The 25,597-nt window shown below is 39.8% G+C and overlaps 1 protein-coding gene across 2 annotated transcripts in view; it reads right to left on the bottom strand.

The window, feature by feature from the left end:
- Positions 1 to 22,856, bottom strand: part of ELMOD1 (ELMO domain containing 1) — a 75,882-nt gene extending 53,026 nt beyond the window's left edge. The window contains exon 1 of one of the 2 annotated variants that reach the window (XM_019037762.4): positions 22,376 to 22,856. The gene's annotated coding sequence lies outside the window, so the exon portion shown is untranslated. The remainder of the gene's footprint in view (positions 1 to 22,375) is intronic. The other variant, XM_004052072.5, reaches the window with a different exon arrangement.
- Between the last annotated feature and the right edge of the window lie 2,741 nt (positions 22,857 to 25,597).

The following is a 25,597-nucleotide window of genomic DNA, read 5'->3' as shown; positions in this document are numbered from 1 at the left end:
GAAAAAGAACTCTCATGCAACTAAGGTAGTAAAGAATGGATTGCATTTTAGAAATAGTTTATCTAAATTTTTAACAATTCTGTACTGTTAAGTGGTTTGATTTCAGTTAACTATAAAATTGGCTTACCTGAAAAAAATTTTATTTCATAATGATGTGAGATAAGTGAAATAATACTTTAACTCCCCGTTCTTTACATAATAGTTCTTGAATTTATCCCTTGTAAAAACTTCTTGAATGTTTATGTGTCCAATATTGTGCTGAGTAACGCAGCATAGTTTAATACAGTAAAAGAGCCTTCCTATTAAGAGAAAATTTGGCAGATATGGCAGGGAGTGTGCATGGTGGTTGAGAGCACAAGTTTTGGAGACAAAGTTCTTGTCTAGGATCTACCACTAACCAAGTGGCAGCTTTAGACAAGTTGCTTGACCTCTCTAGGATTAAATGGGGTAAGTAATTAAATTAGCTTGTAGGATTGTTCTAAGGATTAAAAGAACCAAAGCATGTAAGGCACTCAGCATAGTTACAGGTATTTAATATACATTCAGCGAGTAGTATTTATTATTAGTATTATAATTTTGTCATTCTTATTATGTTCTCCTCTAAAGTAAAATAACATTTTGTCAAGTGAAGAATCACTTAAGAGACTGTTAAAATAAATTCTCGCAAGTTGGTGTGACCTGAACTGGGATGATGACTGTGGGGAGGGAGAGAACTGAACAGAAGTAAAAAATATTTAGAAGGTAGAATCAACTGGACTTGCTGATTGAATAGGAAAAGTGAAGGGAAGGAAAATAACCATTAGTTCTAATTGTCTGTCCCCCAAACAGGAAACAAAGATAACAATTAGATCTCATTATCTGTCCCCCAAACAGGAAACACCAAAAATGGCTTTGGGTGGCAGAAGAAGCCTGTGCAAATGCTATTTAACTCATTATTCACAGAATATTCATTAAATAACTATGCTAAATGTTTTATATAGAAAACGAAAAATTACTGTTTCTTTTTAAAGTCAAGTAGCTTTGTTTTAAAGGAGACCCACTTGTTAATGTTCTATTTGCTGTTAATTAGACAATCTGTGTTTAGCAAATCATAGCTGTGTGTGTGATGTTCTGAGCCACTACTGATAAGAAATGCCCTTTGAATTATTTTTCCATGAGTGGTACTGAGCTCATCTATTTCATTCTACTAAGCCTCCGCTATAGCCAAACCAGCATTTCCCAAGTGGTTCAGCAGGACCTAAGCATGGGGAGAATTTTTTCAAGATAATTTCAACTTTTATTTTAAATTCAGGGAGTATATTTGCAGGTTTGTTATATGCGTATGTTGCATGATGCTGAGGTTTAGGTACAATCGATCCTGTCACCCAGGTAGTGAGCATAGTATCCAATAGTTAGTTTTTCAACCTTTGCTCCCCTCCTCCCTCCCAACTCTAGTAGTCACCAGTGTCTATTGTTGCCATCTTTATGTCCATAAGTACCCAATGTTTAGCTCCCACCTATAAGTGAGAACATCTGGTATTTTGTTTTCCGTGTTAATTTTCTTAGGATAATGGCATCCAGCTATATCCATGTTGCTTCAAAGGACATGATTTTATTCCATTTTATGGCTGTGTAGTATTCTATGGTATACATAACACATATTCTTTATCCAGTTCACTGTTAATGGGCACCTTGGTTGATCCCATGTCTTTGTTATTGTGAACATATGCTGTGATGAACATATGCATTTGTCTTTTTGTCGAATGATTTATTTTCTTTTGGATATATACCCAACAGTGGGATTGCTGGGTCAAATGGTAGATAGTTTTAAGGTCTTTGAGATATTGCCAAACTGCTTTCCATAGTGGCTGAACTAATTTACATTCCCACCAGCAGTGTATAACATTCGCTTTTCTCCCAGCCTTGCCAGCATCTGCTGTTTTTGGACTTCTTAATAATAGCCATTCTTGCTAATGTGAGATGGTATCTCATTGTGGTTTTGATTTGCATTTTCTTCATGTTTGTTGGCTGCTTGTATGTCTTCTATTGAGAAGTGTCTTTTCGTGTCTTTTGCCCACTTTTTTTTTTTTTTTTTTTTTTGAGATGGAGTCTCGCTCTGTTGCCCAAGATGGAGGGCAGTGGCTTGATCTACACTCACTGCAAGCTCCACCTCCCAGGTTCACGCCATTCTCCTGCTTCAGCCTCCAGAGTAGCTGGGACTACAGGCACCTGCCACCACGACCGGCTAATTTTTTTTTAAATATTTTTAGTAGAGATGAGGTTTCACGGTGTTAGCCGGGATGGTCTCGATCTCCTGAGTTTGTGATCCGCCCACCTCGGCCTCCCAAAGTGCTGGGAATACAGACATGAGCCACCACACCCAGCCTTGGCCACTTTTTAATGAGGTGATTTGTTTTTTGGATGTTGAATTGTTCAAGTTCCTTATAGATTCTGGTTTTAGATCCTTGTCAGATGCATAGTTTGTGACTATTTTCTCCCATTCCGTCTGTTGTCTGTTTACTTTGTCAATAATTTCTTTTGCCATGCAGAAGTTCTTTAGTTTAATTAAGCCTGGTTTTAGACCCTTGTCAGATGCATAGTTTGTGAATATTTTCTCCCATTCTGTCAGTTGTCTGTTTACTCTGTTGATAGTTTCTTTTGCTGTGTAGAAGCTCTTTAATTAAGTCCCATATATCAATTTTTGTTTTTTGTTGCAATTGCTTTTGAAGACTTAGTCATAAATTCTTTCCCAAGGCTGATATCCAGAATGATGTTCCCTAGGTTTTCTTTTTTTGTTTTTTGTTTTTTTTTTGGATTCTTACAGTTTGAGGTTTTACATTTAAATCTTTAATCCATCTTAAGTTAATTTTTGTAGATAGTGATAGGTTGGGTTCCAATTCCATTCTTCTGCATATGGCTAGCATGCTATCCCAGCATCATTTATGGAATACAGAGCCCTTTCAGGATAGGAAGAATTTAAGTTCACTCTTCTTCTGCATAGCATTCTAACAATGAGGCGGCCATGATACACTTCTCCTGTGTTTTTACACATCAGCCTATTGTCTTCAATATGGTTACATGTAAGCCTGGTTTATACCTGTTTCATTAATTGAAAAATACAGATATTTACTTTTTTTTTTTTTTTTTTTTAGCTAGGATCTCACCCTGTCACCCAGGCTGGAGTGCAGTGGCACAATCTTGGCTCACTGCAACCTCCGCCTCCCAGTTTCAAGCAATTCTGTGTCTCAGCCTCCCGAGTAGCTCAGATTACAGGCATACACCACCACACACAGCTAATTTTTGTATTTTTAGTACAGATGGGGTTTTGACATGTTGGCCAGGCTGGTCTCGAACTCCCAGCCTCAAGTGATCTGCCCACCTTGGCCTCCCAAAGTACTGTGATCACTTTACCACCAGGCCTGGCCCAGATATTGACGTTTTATTTGTTTAATTCAGCTTTACTCAGTTATTAGTTACACATAGAAAAATTCACCCTTTTTGTTCATACATAAACTTTAATGCCACCTGCTTCACAAAAATCAAGATGAACATAAAAATCATTCTCTGTGCTGAACCTTCCCAAAGACTTCCTCTCTAGAGGTGTTTTTCAAGGGGGACATTAGAATTACCTGCTCTGTGTTACTAATAAATCGCTAATATTGTTCCAAAATTATCTGTTTCATGTCTCCTTCTGCTCTGGACTGTATGCTTTTCTAGGACACCCATGGACGGGTACAATGCCTGACACACTGCTTGCTTAATATATACTTGTCAAAATGAACTTTGTACTTTTTTAGAAAAGTACTTTTTTACCAGCATTACTCAATCACAGTACTAATAAAACAACTGCAAATCTCCCAACTGGAAGAAAACAAATCTGTAGATTTATTTTTAACTAAAATAAAGAATATGATTATAATCCTGGGTTTACTAACCTGTTCCCCTGATTTGTAGTAATTTTTCTCAATGTATACAGGGACATTGGCCTGAACTCATCCAAAGGGAAGGATCAAATGATTGTGCTTGTCATATCAAATGCCCCTAGAGATCAGTTGATACTTCAGTGCTAAGCTATGAGGTTATCTGCCTCTTGTCTTTTTTTTCTTTTCCAGCTGAGAGAAAAGGGGCAGTAATGAGTGTGGTCTGCTACTTCTGAAAACTCATCCTCTCGCCTGGCATCAAGAAACCAGCCTCGCTTCCTTTGAGCAAGAAGCCCCCTGAGGCTCTTTGTAAAGTGCTACGGGGTAACCCTAACTCTTAGAAGTCGATCTCTCTATTAAGCACCCCAGGGAATGAATTAGAGACTCAACTAGAAGGGACGGAACTCCTTTCTTTAAAATCTTGAAATCCCTAGATGAGACAAAGAAAGCTACTTTCTGCGTAGCTCTTCACATTCCAAGTTTATCCCCTGTAACAACCAAAAGGCTGGTGGACTCATACTGTTTATACATAAATAAAAGGTAATCTACAAAGTAAATACTATTTCATTTTTATAATCTTCCTAATTTGAGATTACCCCAGTTTAATAAAAAGTTGTAGAGAGCACATTTATAAACAAAATTTTATTTTAAAAGTTAAGTCTTAGCTTAAAGTTTCATAAAATTAATGATAATAGCAAATATTCACAAAGTACTTATTATGTGCCAGGCAATATGCTGTAAGCTTTACTCGTATTAACTCACTTAATCTTAACTGTCATCTTATGAAGTGAACAATAACAATTATCTCCATTTTGCAGCTGAGGAAATTGAAACACAGAGAGGGTAAGGAACCTTCCAAGGTCACAAAAATAGGATGTGGCGGAGATTCAAACCCTTTCAGCTTGGCTCCCGAGGTAGTGCTATTAATCACTTTCCTGTGCTCCCTCTGGAAATCAAAGGTAAACTTCTGGATTGACATGAGAATAAAGAGAATACACAGTATATTCATTTCAAACTAAACTGCAAAGCTAGGGATAATCAAAGCCAGGATGTACATACGCATCTGAGTAACAGCGTTCCTCTGGGAGCTACCTGGAGGACTCCCATATAAAAACAGTTACCCTGCCACTGAAAAATAACCTCTCTCCTTTCCTGAAGCAAATGTATTACAGATCTAGAAGTTTCTAAACCAGAAAATTTTATGGGAAGAAATTATACAATGGAGCGAAAATACATGAGTTTTATATTATTCTTTACTGAGGCTTCATTTCCAAGGCAATAAAAACTGTTGGCAGTATAATTCTGAAATAACTAAAAGTAAAAATATCCCCCACCCAAAATGTAAATCAAGGCTTTCTAAACCTTGGGTTTAGAAAATCCAATGAAATTCAAGCTTCCGGTCCACACTGTAATTTATGTGGTGATTTCGTTCTTCAGTCTTCAGCTTTTTTCTTCATTTCAGTCTACCTCTGCATGCTTAAGTCTTCGTAATACATCACACCTTTCCCTTTACAGGTGAAAATATGTTTTTTTTAACGATACATAAAATATATCTAGTGGCTGGTAAAATATTTCAAATCACCTAGGAGATACATACTAACTTGAGTGAGTTCTTGAATTTACTGGAAAGCAGAAGAAGTTCCATGGTCCTTTAGGTTTCCCTAATTGCTTCTTCTTGTTTTCTTTTCATGCCATAACACCAGTAGGAGAAAAAAATCAATCACAAGGGTCACCCTCAAAACACAATTACTGTAATTAGTAATAACTAGAATATGAAAACATGTTCCATGTTCCACTCTCCTAGATTTAGATAAAAAACAGAAAGTTTAGGCAAAGTTTCTTTTTTTTTTTTTTTTTTTTAGCACTAATGAAAAACAAAACAAAACAAACAAAAAAATTCCATTTAACAATAAGGTTGTGGGGGAGCCGGGAGTTCACACACAATTTGACTTTGCCAATGATACATTCAAGATCAGTAATATCTAAATTATTTGCCACTGATTAATTTCCTCAGCTTGGGCTATTCTCATTTCAGGTGAAAGAAGAAAGAAAACAATGACATGTAGAATCACAGCCTCATAAATAATAATGTTTGTAGTTTTCTCTCCTAAAAATAAGATTGATCCAAAGCTGATCTGGGTATCAGAAGGAAGCCTGTAGCAAGTTTGGTTCAATACCATTTGTCCTATATCTTTTTTGTTGTTTTGTTTGTTTTAGACAGGGTCTCACTCTGGCGCCCAGGCTGGAGTGCAGTGGTGCAATCACGGCTCACTGTGGCCTGGACCCCCAGGCTCAAGAGATCCTCCCACTTCAGTTCCCAAGTAGCTGGGACTACAAGTGCATGCCACCATGCCTGGCTATTTTTTGTATTTTTTTTGTAGAAACAGGGGTCTCACAATGTTGCCCAGGCTGGTCTTGAACTCCTGAGCTAAAGTGATCCACCTGCCTCAGCCTCCCAAAGTGCTGGAATTACAGGCAGGAGCCACTGCACCTGGCCTGCCCTATTTCTTTATTATATTGTGTCACTTTAAAGCTTTTCTAAAAGTAATTGAGAAAGTTTCAATGACAATTAAAAACTACTAGTAAATTCTCTTTAATCTATGTGAAAAATTTTAGTTTCTCTCTTGAATGGTCTGACAGTATGTACATGTGGCCCTTCTAGAGTCTGATGAAATCAAAATAGTGGCATCCCTCAATCAGCCCATCAAGTGGTGATTTTGGAATCAAACAGAAACAGATACAGGCTTCTCTTTTTCCACCCCTTCTTCAGTGATGGCTATTGTCTGGGTGAGGTAAAATGGAGGAGAAAGGACGCTATTCTGTATTTATATGATTTTTAATTGACAAATCATAATTGTATCACACTATGATTAGTATGTATGTATATGGAAAGTGGAGAGATTAAATCAAGCTAATTAACATATCTATCATCTCATTACATTTTTTGTGGTGAGACACTTGAAATTTACTCTCTTTGTTAAAAAGGCAACTGAAAAAGTGGAAAAAGGCCAAAACTAACAGGTAACTGAAACCGATGTAGGTTTTTTTTTTTGAGACAGAGTCTTGCTTTATCACTCAGGCTGGAGGGCAGCGGTGCAATCTCCGCCTCCTGGGTTCAAGCAATTTTCCTGCCTCAGCCTCCCGAGTAGCTGGGATTACAGGCGCATGCCACCACACCCGGCTAATTTTTGTATTTTTAGTAGAGACGCGGTTTCACCATGTTGGCCAGGCTAGTCTTGAACTCCTGACCTCAAGCGATCCACCCGCTTTGGCCTCCCAAAATGCTGGGATTACAGGCATGAGCCACCGCGCTCTGCCGCCAATGTAGTTTTAAGATGTAATTAATCCCTGTCACAGCTCCCATTAATTCTTTATTATGTTCTGCACATATGCATGTCTGTGGATGGTTTTCAAGAAATCAGAAAAAGTTCTCCAAAATAAGCCTGCCCTCCTAGCAGAAGCACGTCTCTGAGGGAACATCAGGCAAGAGCACAGATGGTTTGTAGATGAGTAGATGGTAAGCTACCTGCCACGTGAGGAGCTGGGTTCCCGCTGAGCCAACCCACAAACACAAGGGGTCAGTCTTCTGAAATCAGATGGGCCAAGTATCAGATTCACTTAGGTTTGAATTAGCAAATTGAGATAATGGCTAAGTTTGCATCCTGCTTCATATGTCGTTAGAGCCTAAGAAGCACTATGCCTATGCAAGGAAGACCTAGACAGGTGAGGGGCTCATGGATTTCAAAGGATATAATTCAGTAAGACTCTACTACATGAAACAAAATGAGAGAGAAGAGAAGGAATGGGCAAGGAAAGGAAGAGAAAGAAAGAAAAGAAAAATAAAATTTTCTAAGGTTATTTTTGAGCATTTGAAGCATGAATAAAATGCAATTTTTGACTTTATACAGCTATGCACATGAGGAGAGAAAGAAGCGACATGAAAAATTACCATCACATACAAATGAAAAATCTTTCAAATTATCCATTTACATTTCACACAGGCTATGCTGCATCTCATATTAGAGGTACAATGCTTGTGCATAAAGATCTCCCTGAGGCCACATTCCAGAATTTTCCTGTCCTCTCCCAGTGACTAGCCTGAAAAACACTGCTGACACTCATTAAAATGACAACAAAGAAGGTTTTTTCCCCTCATGAATAAAACACTCATCCAGAGTTAATTTTTATGATTTATAGCAAGGGAGGTCCATCCCAGCCACAGAATTCAGGGCTGCCTGCAAATGTATTTATGATCTGTTTCAAAGTCAGTGTCTTTCTGAATTTCACTGCAGTTGCCTACATCTTACGCACTGTTTTCATGGAGGCAGCAAAATGGGAAGATGCAGGATTGATGAAATTCATCTCTCAAGGCTGGGCGCCCTGGCTTATGCCCATAATCCCAGCACTTTTGAAGGCTGAGGTGGGCGGATCACTTGAGGTCAGGAGTTCAAGACCAGCCTGGGCAACATGGTGAAAACCCATCTCTACTAAAAGTACAAAAACTTAGCCAGGCATGGTGGCATGCGCCTGTAGTCCCAGCTACCAGGGAGGCTGAGTTGGGAGAATCACCTGAGCCCAGTATGTCAAGGCTGCAGCGGGTCAAGATCGCACCACTGCACTCCAGCCTGGGACACTGGAGGGAGCTCCTGTCTCAAAAAGAAAAAAAAAAAAAAAAGAAAGAAAATTCATCTCTCAGCTACAAAAGAATAAGGAGATTTAAAAATACATATATTTATCTGTTTTGCCCCAAAAATCGTCTGAATTTTGTAAATTCTCAATGTTATATTTTAGTTTAAATTTCACAATAAAACCATGATAAAATAATAAACTTATGTTTGCATAAAAATTAAATGGACATAATTTTGCCAATATAAACTGATGCTTTTGGCAAAACGTTTGCTTTTATACAATCAGAACATAGTGAAAACATTTATCTAGAAACATCTGACAGGAAAGTTCAGGCAAATTGGGGCATTTCCAGCAGCTTGGAGGCAAGCAGGGTACTCTGCTCTTAAGGCAATGCTAACCCTGACTGTGCAGAAGAGGTAATAGCATTCATGTAAAGGAATTCGACCATTTAGACTGGGCTTCTGCAGCAATTCATAAGGTAAAGCAAAAGAGTAGTTTTTAACACACTTTAGAGCTATAATTATGCATGGCTTGACAGATGTTTGCTGAGTGAATATTATTTTATTCTTTTCAATGGTATTTCATCAGTGCTATCAATGGTAGAATTCACCATTATTTTATGTGCCCTTAAGGAAAAACAAAATGCTGCCAATTAAACTACAGTGCATCTAATTTTAGTGATGTGGGGGAAAAAAGTATCTTAGAATCAATGAAACATAGTAAGACTGAAGCCTACTTACTTCCAAATTCCGGGCTGTGATGCTTCTGCATAAGAATTTATCGGTTGGTGACAATGAGTACTAATGACCTGCAGCAAATCACACTATAGGACTCTCATTTCCTGACTCTGACATTTTTATTCAAGTTAAGCCAGGTTAAGTAATTCCAGAATATGTTATATGTTGTTGATAGAGCAACTCATATCCTTCTTAGCCTCACTGAAGAGCCTCCCAACGCTTTTACTCCACAGTCTCTGAGCCCTGGTTCCCTTGCCCTATTACAGTCCCTCCAGTGTATGTATCCATACATACACTGTAAGATAACTTTCTTTTAACACAAAGAAAACACAAAGACAGCTCAGATCATAAACATGTCTGGAGTGATTAGCACTTCTTACCTTGACACAAAGGGTGGGTGAGTAAGTACATGCTTGGTTGAAGGCAGTGTATGCTCTACTCCAAGCTCCATTTTCCTGTCCTGTCTCATTCAGCTTCTAACACACGCAAAGCTGCTTCTTAAAAGGTCCTTTTTGTGGCTTCTGTGATCTCATGTTCTCCTGGTTTTCCAGCTATCTCACAATCATCATTGCTGATGTATTTAACACTGTTTTTTTTTCTTAATCTTTAATTCCTTTTTTTTTTTTTTTAGACAAGGTCTAGCTTTGTCACCCAGGCTGCAGTGCAGTGGTGCAGTCTTGGTTCACTGCAACCTCTGCCTCCCAGGTTCAAGCAATTCTCCTGCCTCAGCCTCCCGAGTAGCTGGGATCACGAGGCATGTGCCACCATGCTCAGCTAACTTTTGTATTTTTAGTAGAGACGGGTTTTCGCCATGTTGGCCAGGCTGGTCTCGAACTCCTGAGTGAGAATCTCAGCCATGTTCAGGAGTTAGAGGTGCCCAGTTCCTCTAAAAGCGGGAGTGTAAGAAGAAGCCCAAAATAGAGGCTTGGTTGAAAGGTTTTTTTTTTGTTGTTGTTGGTTTTGTTTTTTAAATACAGGGTCTCGCTCTATCGCCCAGGCTGGAGTGCAGTGGCATGATCTTGGCTCACTGCAACCTCCACCGCCTGGGTTTAAGCGATCCTCCCACCTCAGCCTCCCTAGTAGCTGGGACTGCAAGTATGCACCACCACGCCCAGCTATTTTTTGTATTTTTAGTAGAGATGTGGTTTTGCCATGTTGGCCAGGCTAGTCTCGAACTCCTGAGCCCAAGCGATGTGCCCACCTTGGCCTCCCAAAGTGTTGGGATCACAGGCGTGAGCCACTGTGCCCAGCCTGGTTGAAAGTTTTCATAGGAGTAGTTAGGACCTATGTCTCCTTCTCCATCTTTTGAAATTAGGCATAACCCCTCTCCATTCTATCAGCAGAGATGAAATTTACTTGTAAAGAGGTTGAGCTAGAGAGGCTCTGAACTTGATGATGGAGGAAAATGAGATTGAGTTGGTATTTTAAATACAAGGAGGTTGCATGAAAATCTACTTGGTAAATGTGAGATCCCTGCCATCCTTCTTCTCCCACTCAACTCCCAGAACAGAGGCAGCCAGGATAATACTCCTCAGGTAGGATATTAGAGGAGTTATCTCTCAGGAAACTAACCAGAGACACATATAGCTCTCCCCCAAAGAAGCATTAGCCCCCAACTGGACTACTGTGAAACAGATGGTCAACAAGCCCCACCTGTGCACAGAGAACATTTTAGTGCCTCAGTCTTAAATATGAGCAGATAGCCAAGGGTTATCAGACAACTAAGGGACGTTTCTGACATGAATTACAGAGACCCAAAGCAAAGGATGAAAAAAAAAAAAAAAAAAAGGGAATCTGAAAGAACAAGAAACAATGCAAAGACAAGAAAACTATTAAAACATCATAATTTTCATAGATAAAAAAATATATTCATTAAATAGGAACAGGAATTAATAAAAGGGAACTTTAAGAGAATTAGAAAATGTTCTTGGAAATTTTATAAAAGTGTCTGAAATGAAAGACAAAGTTGAAAATATCTATCAAATTTGAGGGAATCTGCCAGAAGAATTTAACAAAAAGATGAAAAATGGTGAGAAAAAGGTTCAACATCCAAGTAACAGATATCCTAGAGAGAAAGAAAAGCGAGAATGTTGGTGAAGAAATTATCAAAGAAATAACACAGGAAACTCTCCAAGAGCTGAAGAACATGAGTCTCCAGAACAAAAAGACCCACAGGGTACCCAGCTCCTTGAATAACAAAAGATCCTCACCAAAGCACATTATGATGAAATTTCACAAGAAAGTTTCCAGAGGGGGAACAAAAACAAAACAGTTCACATAGAAAGCATCAAGTCTTCAGGAGCATTCATTTTGTCAACAGGAACACAGAAGCAAAAAGAAAAATTCCAAGAAAAAATTCTTTCTAATCTAGATTTCTACACTTAGCCAAAATATTCAGCATGAGGAGAAAATGAAGACAATTTCAGACATACAAGACCTTCCATGTATCTTTCAAGTATGCCTTTTCTGGAAGCTTCCAAAGAAAGCATTCCACCAAAATGAAGATGGAGAGTGAGAAAGACACTGGACCCAGGAATCAGAAAATCCCATACTGGAGAAAGGTGAAAGGATTTCTTAGAATGATGGCGAATGTAAGGCCTTTAACAACAATCTAACCAGTTCAGAGTGCATTAGGGCTTAAGGAAAGATGTCTTCAAAAAAAAAACTGGAACTGACAGATTATTTGACATGTATGAATGTATACAGAAAATATTCACAACTCTGTTGGTTTGGGGATAAATTTTGGATATTCATTAATAGATAATAAAAAAATTAATAGAAAATAAGATTAATAGGCTGGACTTGATGGCTCTTGCTCACACCTGTAATCCCAGCAGTTTGGGAGGCCGAGGCAGGTGGATCGCTTGAGCCCAGAAGTTCAAGACTAGATTGGGCAACGTGGCAAAACCCCATCTATACTAAAAATACAAAAATTAGCCGGGCATGGTGGCACGCACCTGTAATCCCAGCTACTCGGGAGGCTGAGGCAGGAGATTGCTTGAACTTAGGAGACAGAGGTTGCAGTAAGCCAAGATCATGCCACTGCACTCCAGCCTGGGCGACAGAGTGAGACTCTGTCTCAAAAAAAAAAAAAAAAAAAAAGAAAAGAAAAAAATTAATAGACATTAATAGAAAATAAGAAAAAAATTAGAATTACTAATTCTTGAGAAAACAGAAAGTTGTGCAAAAAAAACAAGCTATAAATAAAATTTACACTGTCAAAATAAATGTTGAATATTTAATCAAAAATAGTGATATTGGGAGAATTGAGAAAGGAGAAACGTGTATAAGAGAGAGGGATTAGATATGAAAGTTAAATTTTCACTTCTGTAGTGGAAAATCAATAAATCTGATACTTTTAATATACTAAGAAACAGCAGTATAAACAGTTAAAAGAATTAAAATGGTATTCCTGAGAAAGACAAATCTGGAGTAAAGACGGATTAGGGAATGAGTTTTTCCATTATAAGTCTTGTAGCAATACAATGTTTTAAATGATGTGTAAGTGTTCCTTTGATATACACAAAAACTTACATTTTAAGAAGATTCCATGGGGCTGTGATTTTAGCCCACATGGAGGCACCAGTCACGTCTTGAGATCCAGTGCCTTTAAGCCTTGACTTAAGCCACGCTTTAAAAAAAAAAAAAAAAAAAAAAAAAAGAAGAAGAAGAAGAAACTAAGGCTTGAGGAACCAGAGCATTGCCTCCAACAAGTAGAGGAATTCCCAAAACCTAAGCCATTCTAGGACAGTATCCATCAGGCCACACATTACAGATGTGTGTGTTGGCTTTGACATTAGATGAAGATGTGTGGGAAATATTTAATAGGAATGTGGAAGAGCTTGAGTAAACAAATGTTGACATGGTTCAACGTGATGTATGCTTATTAGCTAACAGAACGTCCAAATCATTTGATACGGTATTATGAATCCTTCGTTTAGGACCAAAAATAATTAAGGGTCAGATATGGCTTTTCTGAACACCGCATTGGAAATGGCAAGAATATTTTTTACACAAATCCTCAGCTAGAGCATATATTCAAAAGAAAGCTGCAGGATGAAAAATCAGAAGAGATATTGTTGCAGAACTGTGATATGATGTGTTAGCATCATACACATTTCATAAAAAAGACATCAGTGGACATTGAAGTGGACCTAATTTGTTGTTGTTACTGTTTTTTAAAAAACCTTCAAAGACTAAAGTAGCTTAAAACTTAAATTAAATTAAAAAAATTTATTTACTAAAAAAAAAATGCCACAAATTATAAATTTTTTTCCAGGGGTATATTTTTGTAAAGTCATTTTCTTTTAGAGATACATACTGAAGTATTTATAAATGAAATCATACGGTATCTGGGATTTGCTTCAAAATAATATGGATGGATAGAGGGTAGGGTTAGAGATCAAACAGCATTGGTCATGATTTGATGATTTTTAATTACTGGGATTCACACTATCTTATGTACTTCTGGATGTATATGAAATTAAAAAAAAAGGTGCCATCCACATAATTGAGAATCATCACAGGTATGCTAGGTATTTTTTTTTTACAGCCAAGCAAGGCTATAATAATTAGCACCTGAATTGGTTTATAACAGAAGTTAGAGGTAAATCTATTGCTCTTTAATAGCTTTGGAAGACTATGAAACAACAATGAAAAGGAATTTGGTATCTAACCCATATCATTTCTATAACTGACTTAGTTCTCTTAGGGTCTCTTTGAATCCTCTAGTTTGGAGAGTCCCCAGTATGCTATTAGGATATAGTTTTTTCTTTTCTTCTCTTTTCTTTTTTTTTTTTTTTGACAGGTCTCGCTCTGTCGCCCTGGCTGGAGTGCAGTGCCACAATCTTGGCTCATTGCAACCTCTGCCTCCTGGGTTCAAGTGATTCTCTCACCTCAGCCTCCCAAGTAGCTGGGATTACAGGCACATGCCACCATACCAGGCTAATTTTTGTATTTGTAGTAGAGATCAGGTTTCACCATGTTGGCCAGGCAGGTCTTGAACTCCTGGCCTCAAGTGATCCACCCGCCTCAGCCTCCCAACGTGCAGGGATTACAGGTGTGAGCCACCGCACCTGGCAGAAGCATCTTTAAAATAATTATTTATTGAGCTTTTTCTTTAGAGGTATAAAATATAATAGTATATGTCAATGACATCTTAGATTCAGTAAAATATGGTAGACGAGTTGAGCAGAAAAAAGTAACAATTAAAACATGGCACACTCTAACAATGCTTCCTAATTTCATAAACGTTAAAATGAAGGAAAAAAAATTTTCTCTTGGAATGGATGAAATGCAGTATTTATTTTCCTGAAAAGTATCCTTTCTTATCCCAACACTTCATCTCTGTACTAAATCAATTTTTAAAATTAGCATAGCCATGGAATTACATCTACCCTCCCTTTAAGTTTGCCAGTAGTATCCCCACCTCCTCCTACTTGTCCTCATAGCACTAGTTCGAAAATACCAGCTTTGTATGTCTTTCCTTCTGGCCAATGCCAAGCAAGATGCCTTATTCCATAAATACTCAGAGAATGAAAAAGCATTTCCTTTTGTGCCTTTCTCAGTGTTGTGTGCTCAATAGGTCCCACGTAAAAATGGACTCGCACCCTGTTTATCACTGCAAGAAACAGAATCTAGCTCTGCCAACTTAAGCAGAAATGGAATTTGTTCTGAAGGCAACTCACAAAATCTCCAGGTGGGCTAGAGAACTGGGTATGGAGGCTATGTAGCCAAAAATAACACTTGAAATGCTGACACAGAACTGGCCCAGTAAAGACACCTCTACTGCCACCACCAGGCACAGACTGGAGTGGCCCCACTGATGCTCCAGCACTGGTCAAGGGGCACTGCCAACTGGAAAATCTGCCACTGGGGCAGTTTGGATCATGGGCCCAGGCCCAGGTGCAAGGAGGTTTGGGGAAAGGAAGCATCTGGCACTTTCATCTCATAGAGTGGGGAGTGGGCTCTGCCTCATCATGTAAGAGAGCCCCTGTGATGGTGAATTCTCTGTGTCTACTTGACTGGTCGAGTGCCCAGATTAAACATTATTTCTGGGTGCACCTATGAGGGTGTTTCTGAATGAGATAAGCATTTGAATTGGCGGCCTCAGTAAGTCATTTCCCCTTCCCAGTGTGGTGGGCATTGTCAAGCCATCGAGGGCCTGAATAGAACAAAAAGGCAGAAGAAAGAAGAATTCACCCACTTTTGCCTTCTGCTTGCTTGCTAAGCTGGGCAATTAGTCTTTTCTTGCCCTTGGACTGGAATTATACCACCAGATTTCCTGGGTCTCTAGTTTGCAGACAGCAGATTGTAGGACTTCTCAGCCTCCATAGTCAAGTAAGCCAATTCGTCATAATAAGTCTCTTAATATAAATATATCTCCTTTTTTCTGGAGAACCTTCACTAATACAACCCTCAACATGGAAAAGAGATTCAGATGGCATTGTTGAAAAAGAATGACAGTTGTCCACTGTATGCTATAAACAAATACTTTGAAAAGTCAAAACACAATGCAGAGTAATGACAGAGTACACGTAGAGTACACTCAGAACAAACACATGTTCATCTTCTATCGTTGTCTAATTTGATTAGGTGTGCTGTGCAATTTTATTTGTAGGACTTGGACACAAGCCTATTTTATGGCTACTCAAAATACATATCATCATTTTGAACTAGAATTTCAAATATGATCTTAGATTATTAAAGAATACCTGGAAACAGGCTCTTTAATTTAACCTAGTGCTAGTTACAGAGCAGATGCACCTATTTTTAGTTAGATTGATTAATTACCTAGGGAATAACTAACACATGGAAAAGAATAAGATCATACATTCATTATAAGTCAAAGAAATGATGTACAATAGTTATCTATCACATACATGCTACTAAGCTGAATTAGACATTGGCAGATTCGTGGATAAGTGCCTGGGAGCTCAATTTAAACTGCAGGATAATATTTAGGAGGTGTTTTTAAGGTCATCAGAATCAACGTCCTACCCAATAAAAGCATTCTCTCTCTCTGATAGGTGGCCCAAAATGCATCACTTTCAGTACAGTATGTTATATTTTTTGTTTCTGACCTTCTTAGATCTGGGCTCTATTTATCTGTGAATCCAACCAAAGTATAGCATTAATTTCTTCTGTACTGCTTGCTAATGCTCAAGTGAACTAAAACTATTTTTTGAAAACCAAACTGTTGGTAAACTAGGACTTCTACACTACATCCTTAGCAAGTGATTTTAGAACCTAAATGAACTTCACATCCATCCTTTTAAAATATAATCTTAGTTCCAAGTGCTTGTTCTGGGCTAAGAGATTTCAAATTTAATCCTGATTGTCATCCAAATTCTCTATTGCTTTGAGCTTTGCATTATGATCTATGTACATCTGAGTCCTTGATAAAATTGTAGAAATGTCATGGTCAAATAAAGAGCTGTAAGGTAGACCAACAGAAACCAGCTTCTATGTTGGCTTCCATACCTATGAACATTCTTTGGATGTAGCTGATCAACCCAGCTATGACACTACATTCCAGATCTCATTTCTGCCTCTCACCCATAAAGATTACTCAATATTCTAGCTGATAAATGTGTGCTAGAGGGATTGTGTATATATAAAAATTTGATAATTCTGCCTCTATTTTAAATACTCCAGGTTATCTACAGTTTAAAGGAATAGTAGAGGAAATTTTTGGTACAGCATAAAACTCTTTAGTGAAGCAAAAACTATAACTCAACCCATCTGTTTCATAAGTCTTGATTTTAATATATTGGATTCACATATTGGGCTACATATACATTATCCATGAGACAGAATATGAAAGTCAAAATTCTATGTAAAGTATTTTAATAAAGGCTTTTAAAATTATGACTAATGATGTACATAATAGGCATTTTAATTTAAATAGCTTTGATAAATGTTTACCATTTTAAGAGAATACAATTGAGCTTCTCAACTAAAAGCAATTATTTAAGTTTTTGCTCATTTCAGTGGATTATAAAGCAAAGGAAATCTGAAATTAACATGTCAGTGTTTATGGAATATGGAATCTTCAGAAAATCTGGCTTCCAAATTCTGAAGAGCGGAATATTCCTATTCTTTTAAAGGAAAAAGTAAGAAATGTACAGTAAATTCATTCCAAAGATTGATTCATTCACATTTTAAATATTGATAATGCCAACTGGTAAAGTAAAAAAGATTTAGGGAACAGAGTTTCTGATGTCACTGATGATATCTGTTAAGCCAAAAAACAGCTGTGAGATAAATAAATTATTAGTTTCATTAAGAATGAAACCTTCAAAACATATGGTAGCCTTTCACCAACTACCTGTACACAAAAAAAATAAAAAATAGAAAGGAGAGTTATAACAGCTGAAATGAGCTCTTAAAACCAGCATTCTAATTACCCAAGTCCTAATCCCAATAATTAAAATGGAAACATTTAAAAGTTATGTAAAGACTTTTGAATCTACAGTTATTGGCTTGCATGAGACTGATTTTTTAAAGAGGCTTAATAAGCTCTCCTTAGGCATTTGCCACAATTATTTTGCCTTGCACCAAAAAAGCAAAAAAATCAAATTGTGAATTATTTTGATGGCACCTTAAATATCATATAGAGTACCCAGACATTGTACAAATCATCTCCTTTCATTGAGAATAAAGTTATTCATCCCTTGGAACCATAGCAACACTTAAGAGTTTATTTTATAGATACTGAGATTAGGGCTGGCGCAATATTATTTTTTTAATTTGCATATCTTCCATTTTACAGCATAGAAACTGATATAAAATATGACTTGCTCATGGTCAGCATAAGTGAGTTGGAAGGTTAAAAGCTCCCAGGATGAAAGAACATACTGTCTTCAGAATCTTTAAATTCAGAGTATCCACTGAGGACTTAGAATATAAAATGTAAATTGGGCACACAATTTCAGTTAAGGTTCTCTCTGGGTGATATTCCACATAAACTGTCATTGAGGATTACTGCAGTAAGCCTTTCTTTAATAAGCCGTGTACATGCGAAGCCTTGCTGAAAACACAACCTATGGCCTAATTGCCTTGAAATTTTAGCAACATCAATACATTCTTGATCATATTTTTTTTCTCATGTACTATCAGAATTATAAGGCAGAACGTGTTTGGCAAACATTGCAAACAGGAACAGTAGAAAAACCTGAAGTAGAACTGTTTTCTGCTCTGTTGAAAGGATAATCATTTGAGAAGAAACACCCTAATGAGCTACTTAGTTAGTATAGGGTAATTTTTATAATTTGAAGACCTTATTATAAAATTGAAGTGGAAATTTAACCACACATATGGACACTCAAACACATGAGGCTCTTCTGAAGGATGGTTCCAAAAAAAACCAGATTTGTTGACAGAAGGGCAATCTAGAACGACATTGTATTATCAGTTGCTGGAGTCTGCAAATTGGAATCTTCAAGAAATGAGTAACTGTTCTCTACATGGACTGCAGTGGTTTGATCATCAACTTCCCTGGAAATTTACCATGTTATTCAATAATGAAAGTAGCTTCTGGGTCTTCAAAGACACACATGTATGTGGTGTGCCAGTTTTTTGGAATTAACTGCATTTGGAACATTCTGACTAGGTCCTCTGTGGTACTACAAGCATAGAGTCATTTTCACATAGTGCTATTTCTGTAAAATGTACACTCTTTCCATCATCAGAATCTAGTTTTTTAAAGATAGCTGGATCAAATCAGAAATGATCTCAATTTAATTTCTTTTCCTACTTGAAGCAACAGATTTGCTAAAACCAAGACATCTGCTTATCTTATTTCAGAAATTTGTGCCAAGAAGAAACTGACTATTGATCGGCATCTCAAATATTATATTTAATTATCTACTTTTATATAAATGTAATAAAACATTTAAATGATATATTCCAGTATTGTGTGATGACAACTTTTTACCTGAGGAGACCAAGATGGTAACAGAATAGTAAACTAGCACTTAGGGTATGAGTCAAGAGCAGATCAATTGCTATTTTAAATGCAATGAGGTCCATTCACCGAAGTACCATTTGCCAGTTCCTGCACTTGTCCCTTTTCAGCTCTCTCTTCCATTCCCATTGGCAACTATTTAAAATCTTTCTTTCAGAATCCCCCTCCCTTCCCTCATTCTCAGCAGGCCACTCTGTCCTCTCACTGAGGCTATCAGATCAAATCCTTCAACTTCCAGCACCACTCTACTAACTATTAACACAGAGATTTTTTTTTTCTCATTTTCGCCCAGGATAAGATCTCGCTCTCTTATTCAAGGCCAGCCCTGTCAAAACTGCTAGGCGTCTCACTCCCTGACTACAGCTGCCCGGCATAATTCAGTGCCTCTTCTAGGCTCCTACAGTAGACACGCCCCTCCACCACCACCATAAACACACACTACTGGCACAGCAACTCCCAGAACTTATGATGCAGATCCCTCCCCCTGCCCCATTTCCCCATGTCATCTTTGCATCCTTGGCACCTTCCACTAAGCGTAGCAAGCAGAGATACCCAACCAATATGTGTTGAAGTGAAACTGTTCACTTTTAAGCATGAGTTATTTTCAAAAGCTTGAACCAGAACTGAGCTTGTCCCAGATTGTCTGCAGAACAGCATATGATTTCTGCTCCACTTTATTTTTTCAACCCATAAATGACCCAAAAAGGAGGAATGAAACATTTCCAGTAACTAGGGTTGCCAGAAAAATACAGGCTGCCCAGTCGAAACTGAATTTAGGATAAACAACTAATAATATTTTGTAGTATAAGTTCGTACCAAATATTACATGGGACATAGGTAAAAACAATAATTCACTGTTTATCCGACATTCAAATTTAACTGGGCAGCCCACATTTTTATTTGCTAAATCTGGAAACCCTAACAGTGCTTTGTTAAAAATTCTCAGAGGACTCGGAGAACGCTTCCATTAATGCACCTGGGGATTTGTATGCAAGCTCCGCAAACTTCTCAATCATCCAGATTTCATGTCTGTTAATGCAACTGGGTTTCTTTCTGAACATCTCAGTAACGTGCTTTAAGAAATGCTGCTTAATTTATTATATGACATTTTCACTTATTTTGTCAATTTCATAGAATTTTTCTTATAATACAATTTATCGAAGATTTTACAAAGAATACTGTAATTTTGCTTAAGATCTCTTGGAAAGCTAACATTTATAGAGTTATTATCATGCCTCAGTTAAGTCCTGGCTGCAAGTATTAATTTTTGAAATTTTCATATTTTCAATTAAATCAGCAGAATGCAAAAAGAGAAATAAATCAATCTTTGATTTGGAGATTTCTTTTCTTCATTAATCAAGCACAGCAATACATAGTATCCTTACTAACAGGCTTGCAGAAGCAGCCTGGCAGGCGGAGGTGGAGCCTGTGATGTAACTGCGGTAGGTCTTTGTTGGAAAAGCCTTCCCTAAACGTAAAACATCTGTAAATTGAAGCACTTCAGCTTCACTGTGCATGGGCTGGCAAGATTAAAGAGTTGCTTCTTTCAGCATCCTGTACTGGAGGCTTAAAATTTTGTTCCACAGAGGAATTCCTTATAGGTCTTTACGAAGATTACGTATCTATCTCACCAAAGCTGGGAGAAAAGCAGGCTTTTTCTACAAAAGAGGACCATTTCGAGTACTGATTGCTGTGTGTGCTGGTTTACTGGTAAATGGTGGTGATGCAATGGAAGTTATAACCCAAAGTGTAGGAAGACGCCCTACAGCCTGTTCCAGTCCTCAACGTTCCCTACGTTAATGGGTTCTTCTTTCAGTGTTCTTGACAGTGATGTCTTACAGAGAAGACATTTATTTCTTCTTCCTATGAAAAAGATTAAGATGAGAGAAATACCTCACAACGTAGATACAAGAGTGTGCCTTTGGCAAAATACCAACTAAACTGACCCCAGAGAAAACTTCTGGGGGAGGGAATGACTAAGTCTGCTGTAACTACGTGTTGTCATAATAGGTTAATGAATTAAGACATTTATCCCAATACAAGCACACTACCTGCTTTCCACCATATTGGCAGCACCAGTTAAGGACGGTTGTCAAGCCACCGGCACAAAACGTATACATTGCAGAGATGCAGAACAATGCCTGGATGCCTGCCCAGAATTGGTCTCTCCAAATGACAGACTCAATTGATAGTACCAATCTACGGCCCACTGGGGTTAGCAGCGTATTTTCCTAGGTGGTGGGGGAAAGGGATGAAATGTGGAAAGCTCAGGGCACTGTGCAGAGCAGAAAGGCTGACAAACATATTCATTAAACTTGATCTGAAGCAAGTGAGCCCGTGAGGTCGTTCCTGAAATATTCATAAGATGTGTTACCGAACTCGCCGCTTAGAGGTTGAGCAGAAACACTGAGTCAGAACAGCCCGTACCCACACTTGGAAAACGAAAAAAAGCACCCACAACAGCTCACCCCACCACCACACTCCACTGCTCTGCTTTTAACAGCCCCGTCAGCTGTCAGCTGTCACTCCCCACTCGGCTGTCCAATTCTACCTGCCCAGGAAAGAGATGCTCCAATATTGAAGTGCGGAGTTTCCCAGCAGTTGGAGGAGGCGCAGCTCAACAGCCCAGCCGACCGCTCCTCCCAGCTCGCTGCGCGGAGGACCCCACAGTCCGGCGGCCCCGCAGCCCGGCTGCCTAGCTCCTCCCTGGAGACCGAAACCCACAAGGCAAGGGGTTCCCAGGGACCCAGACCAGCCCCTCGCCCCAGCCAGGCCGCCCTTGTCCCGCCTTCCATTTTGGCTCTGTCTGGGATCCCTTCCCCGAGCCCTCGGCGTTAGGTCGCTAGGCGACCTACGCCCGGGCCGAGATGCAAACAGCCTCTCGCGCCGACCTGCAGCCTCTCGGGTGTTAATTGGAAGGACAGGATAGAAGGTGAAATCACTGTCCTGGGTGACCCCGGAGCCCCTGCACCGAGGCAGAGTGCACTTTCATTCCCGTTCCCTCTCTGCCCCCGATGCTTAGCATTTCTGCTGCCTCCCAGGCACAGCGCAGCTTGCGTGATGCCTCGCGTCCTCGCCGCACCTCTCTCCTCCCCAAGGGCATTCGCCCCTAGTCCCTAGGCTCCTCTGGGGTCGCCAATCACCTGGACTCTGGCGGCGGTAGGCTCAGCAGCTCCCGGCGCGCGGCGGCGTGGTCTTCATCTCCGCCTTCCCCAGGAGCTCCGGCTACGCGCTCCGCGGCGGCGAGCGACGCGCTCGGTCCCGGGCGCCGAGGCTGGACAGGGGCGGCCGCGGCTGCCGCACTGGCTGCGGGCGCGGAAGGGGCGGGGGCGGGGCAGGAATCTGGGTCGCGTGGAGCGGAGCAAGCCGGGATGCACCCGGGGCGGCTGGCGGCGAGGAGGCGACCGAGAGCAGCGGGGGAGGGCGTGCAGAGGCTTCCCTGGGAGCACGAAGCGGGCGGCTACTGAGCATGCCCAGTCCGGGAGCCGGGGGCGCGGGCGCGGTGCTGGGGGAGAGAGCGCGGCACCCAGTGCCGGAATCTGGGGGGAAAGGGTTAAATCTGCGGACCCCGCTGCTGTGGGAGGTGGCTGGTGTGGCCCAGTTTAATTGCTCCCGGGTGGACTCCCTGGAGGAGCCCACGACAGGAGGATGGTGAACCTGAGATGACCTGTCAATGGGATTCCCAGACAGTCCCGGGCAAGGTGTGTTCCCCGCCCACTCCCTGGATAATTGTCCAGAAGTCAAACTTTGTTTTAGTTCAGCTCCAACCTCCCCCGTCTCACCGAGCACCCGGTGACTCTTCCAATCCTGATCCCCACCCTTCACCTGCCTTCCCGGGCCTGCAGAACCCTATCCCTCACCCCCACCGGCAGCCCCCGCCTTTCCCACTCCTGGCCCAGTCGGGTCAGATTCTCAAAGAGCCAGCTCTTTAATTAGGTGTAATTGAGAGATCGTGTCAATCCTGCCAGGTCCATATCTGCATTTCAACAAGGGCTTTAGAAACAATACCGTAACCCCGGGGTTAATTATAACAGGATGAATTATAGACACCCTGGTCTGGGGCTGTTTGGGGGAACATTGCTTCGTGGGGCCCCAGAAGCCACTTCATACACACACACACACACACAGAGAGAGAGAGAGAGAGAGAGAGAGAGAGAGAGAGAGAGAGAGAGAGAGATTGAGAGAGAGAGAGAGAGAGAGAGAGAGAAACCTGTGCCTTCAGGATTGCATTTCATGTTTGATGAAGAACGTTTTCTCCATAGCTAATCAAAAAAGTCTCTTTAATGAGGCCGCATGGGGTTGGGGAAAGACCAAATGAGCTTCGAGGTCGGCGCTTATTTTAGTTTCATTCATCACTCCAAGCCGGTTACCTGGCCGTCTTGTGCCTCTGTTTCCTCACCTGTAAAACAAAGGATGGTTAATACCTACCCCTGCGGGCTGTTGTGAGGATTACTTGGGCAGCTGGCGGCGCAGAGCAGCCCGGATACCAAAGCATCTGCCTGTCCCGCAGTGGATGTTCCCTGAATAAAAGTCTCTGCAGGTTCCACCTCCACTATTCTGTGTTTATGAAAAGTTGGGTTAGTGATAATCCTTAAATGCTGAACATTTATCTTATTTCCTCTTCACATTAAATGACCTTAAAGCCTTGACCTTTCTGACTTTTTTAATCATTGTTAAAAGCATTAACCACTATTTACTTTTCTTTGTTTTCAGGGAGATATGAAGGATACCTCTCTGAATAAACGTCTTGGAAAAAGATAGACCTTTGGAGGGAAAAGCTTCTAGGGAGAGATTCATTAGGGATAGATTAATCCACCTGACAAAAGAATTTTACTCCATAGTCTTTTAAACGTAATTTGCTTGCATCTCCCTGTGGTCCTTGTTTCACAACTATTGCATGAAGTAATGTATGCCTGTATGGAAGGAAATTTACTTCCCATGCATGCTGTTGACTATTTAAGTATCAGCGTTCAAAAGATAAACTTTTTATTATCCCCCAAACATACTATTTTTTTAATAACACATTGCTTTATTCATGGTGTTCCACCCTTTCTGAAATGTCATTCTCTCTCATTCTATTTCATGAAGTGCTACTCACTCTTCAAGCTCAAATGTCACCTTCTCTCTGAAGCCTACCCTGAACCTCAAGGCAGAGTGAATGCTGTGCTCTCATAGCACCAGTGCATACTGCTATCACAGCACTCATCACAGCCTATCACTGTGGTTCAAGCAATGTAAAACTGTTTACTGAGCAGCTGTTATGTGCAGGCGCCATTCTACATGTTAGGAAAATAAGAACAAACAAGACAAAGTTCCTGCCCTCATGGAACTTACAGTCTAGTCGAAAAAGACAGAAAATAAACACCTAAACTGTAAGTAATCACTAAGGACAGAAGTCTAGTAATTCTGTTAATTTTTGTCTTTGTGTTATCCATCAAATTACGCTATAGAGTCTTGACTCATGCTTCCAAAAAACATCAATAAAAATATTAATATTGGCTCTGGGCCAAACAAATGACATGGACATGGATCTCTGCCAGTTTGTTGCTGAACCAGTGACTTTTACTCCTTTCAGTTGATTCCCTCAGCTAAAACTTTCCTAAACTCAAACCACTCAAGGTAGGTAGCTGCAATCACATGTGATGAATGGAAAATGGTGGGGGAGGGCCAGAGAGTTTAATCTCCACAACAAATTATATCCTTTATCTAACCTTTAGGAATGGCATTTCTAAAATGTCCAGAATCAACCTGGATCCCCAGATCTCCTGCATCCCAAAAGTCTCTTCCAGGGTCTTGCACACCACTCCCACCCTCTCACCTTTTCACCATCTTTGGCCTCTATTTATGTCAATAGTTATTCTCTGTCATACATCTTCTGTTTGAATCTACCTACTGTCTGAATGACAAGCTTTTCTCTCTGATTCTCTTATTGTCTAAGTGTGAGGCAGCGTTGGTATCACTTAGAACTGACTTCTTCAAAGCATATTTGTACACATGTATGCCATAGCAATTAGAGACAATCTCGCCACTGTTTAATGTGAGTAATTCAAGGGGAGGGTCTCATTCATCTTTGTATTACAGAACTTAGCAGATGACCAATATGTAATAGATACTGAAGGAAAAGTGTGAAAGGAATGAATGAATGTAAGCAGGTTCTCAACTCTATGTGCCTCCTTAGACTATAGTTCTTTTCTAATTGGTTTTCTTGCTAACCCTAGAATTGCTTCACCAGGATCTGGCTCAGTTTTTCTTTTCATAATTTCTCTTCCACCACAAATCCACAGATTTCTCCACCTCTGGGTCCTGCATTATTTTGGGATAAAAATACCTATTGAACAGATTAACATGCAGTCAACAGAGAGGGT

Source organism: Gorilla gorilla, chromosome 9 (assembly GCF_029281585.2).
Source record: "Gorilla gorilla gorilla isolate KB3781 chromosome 9, NHGRI_mGorGor1-v2.1_pri, whole genome shotgun sequence".
Lineage (NCBI taxonomy): Eukaryota > Metazoa > Chordata > Mammalia > Primates > Hominidae > Gorilla > Gorilla gorilla.
The sequence above is the reverse complement of the archived record's forward strand: the minus strand, read 5'-3'. Positions and strand labels throughout refer to the sequence as shown.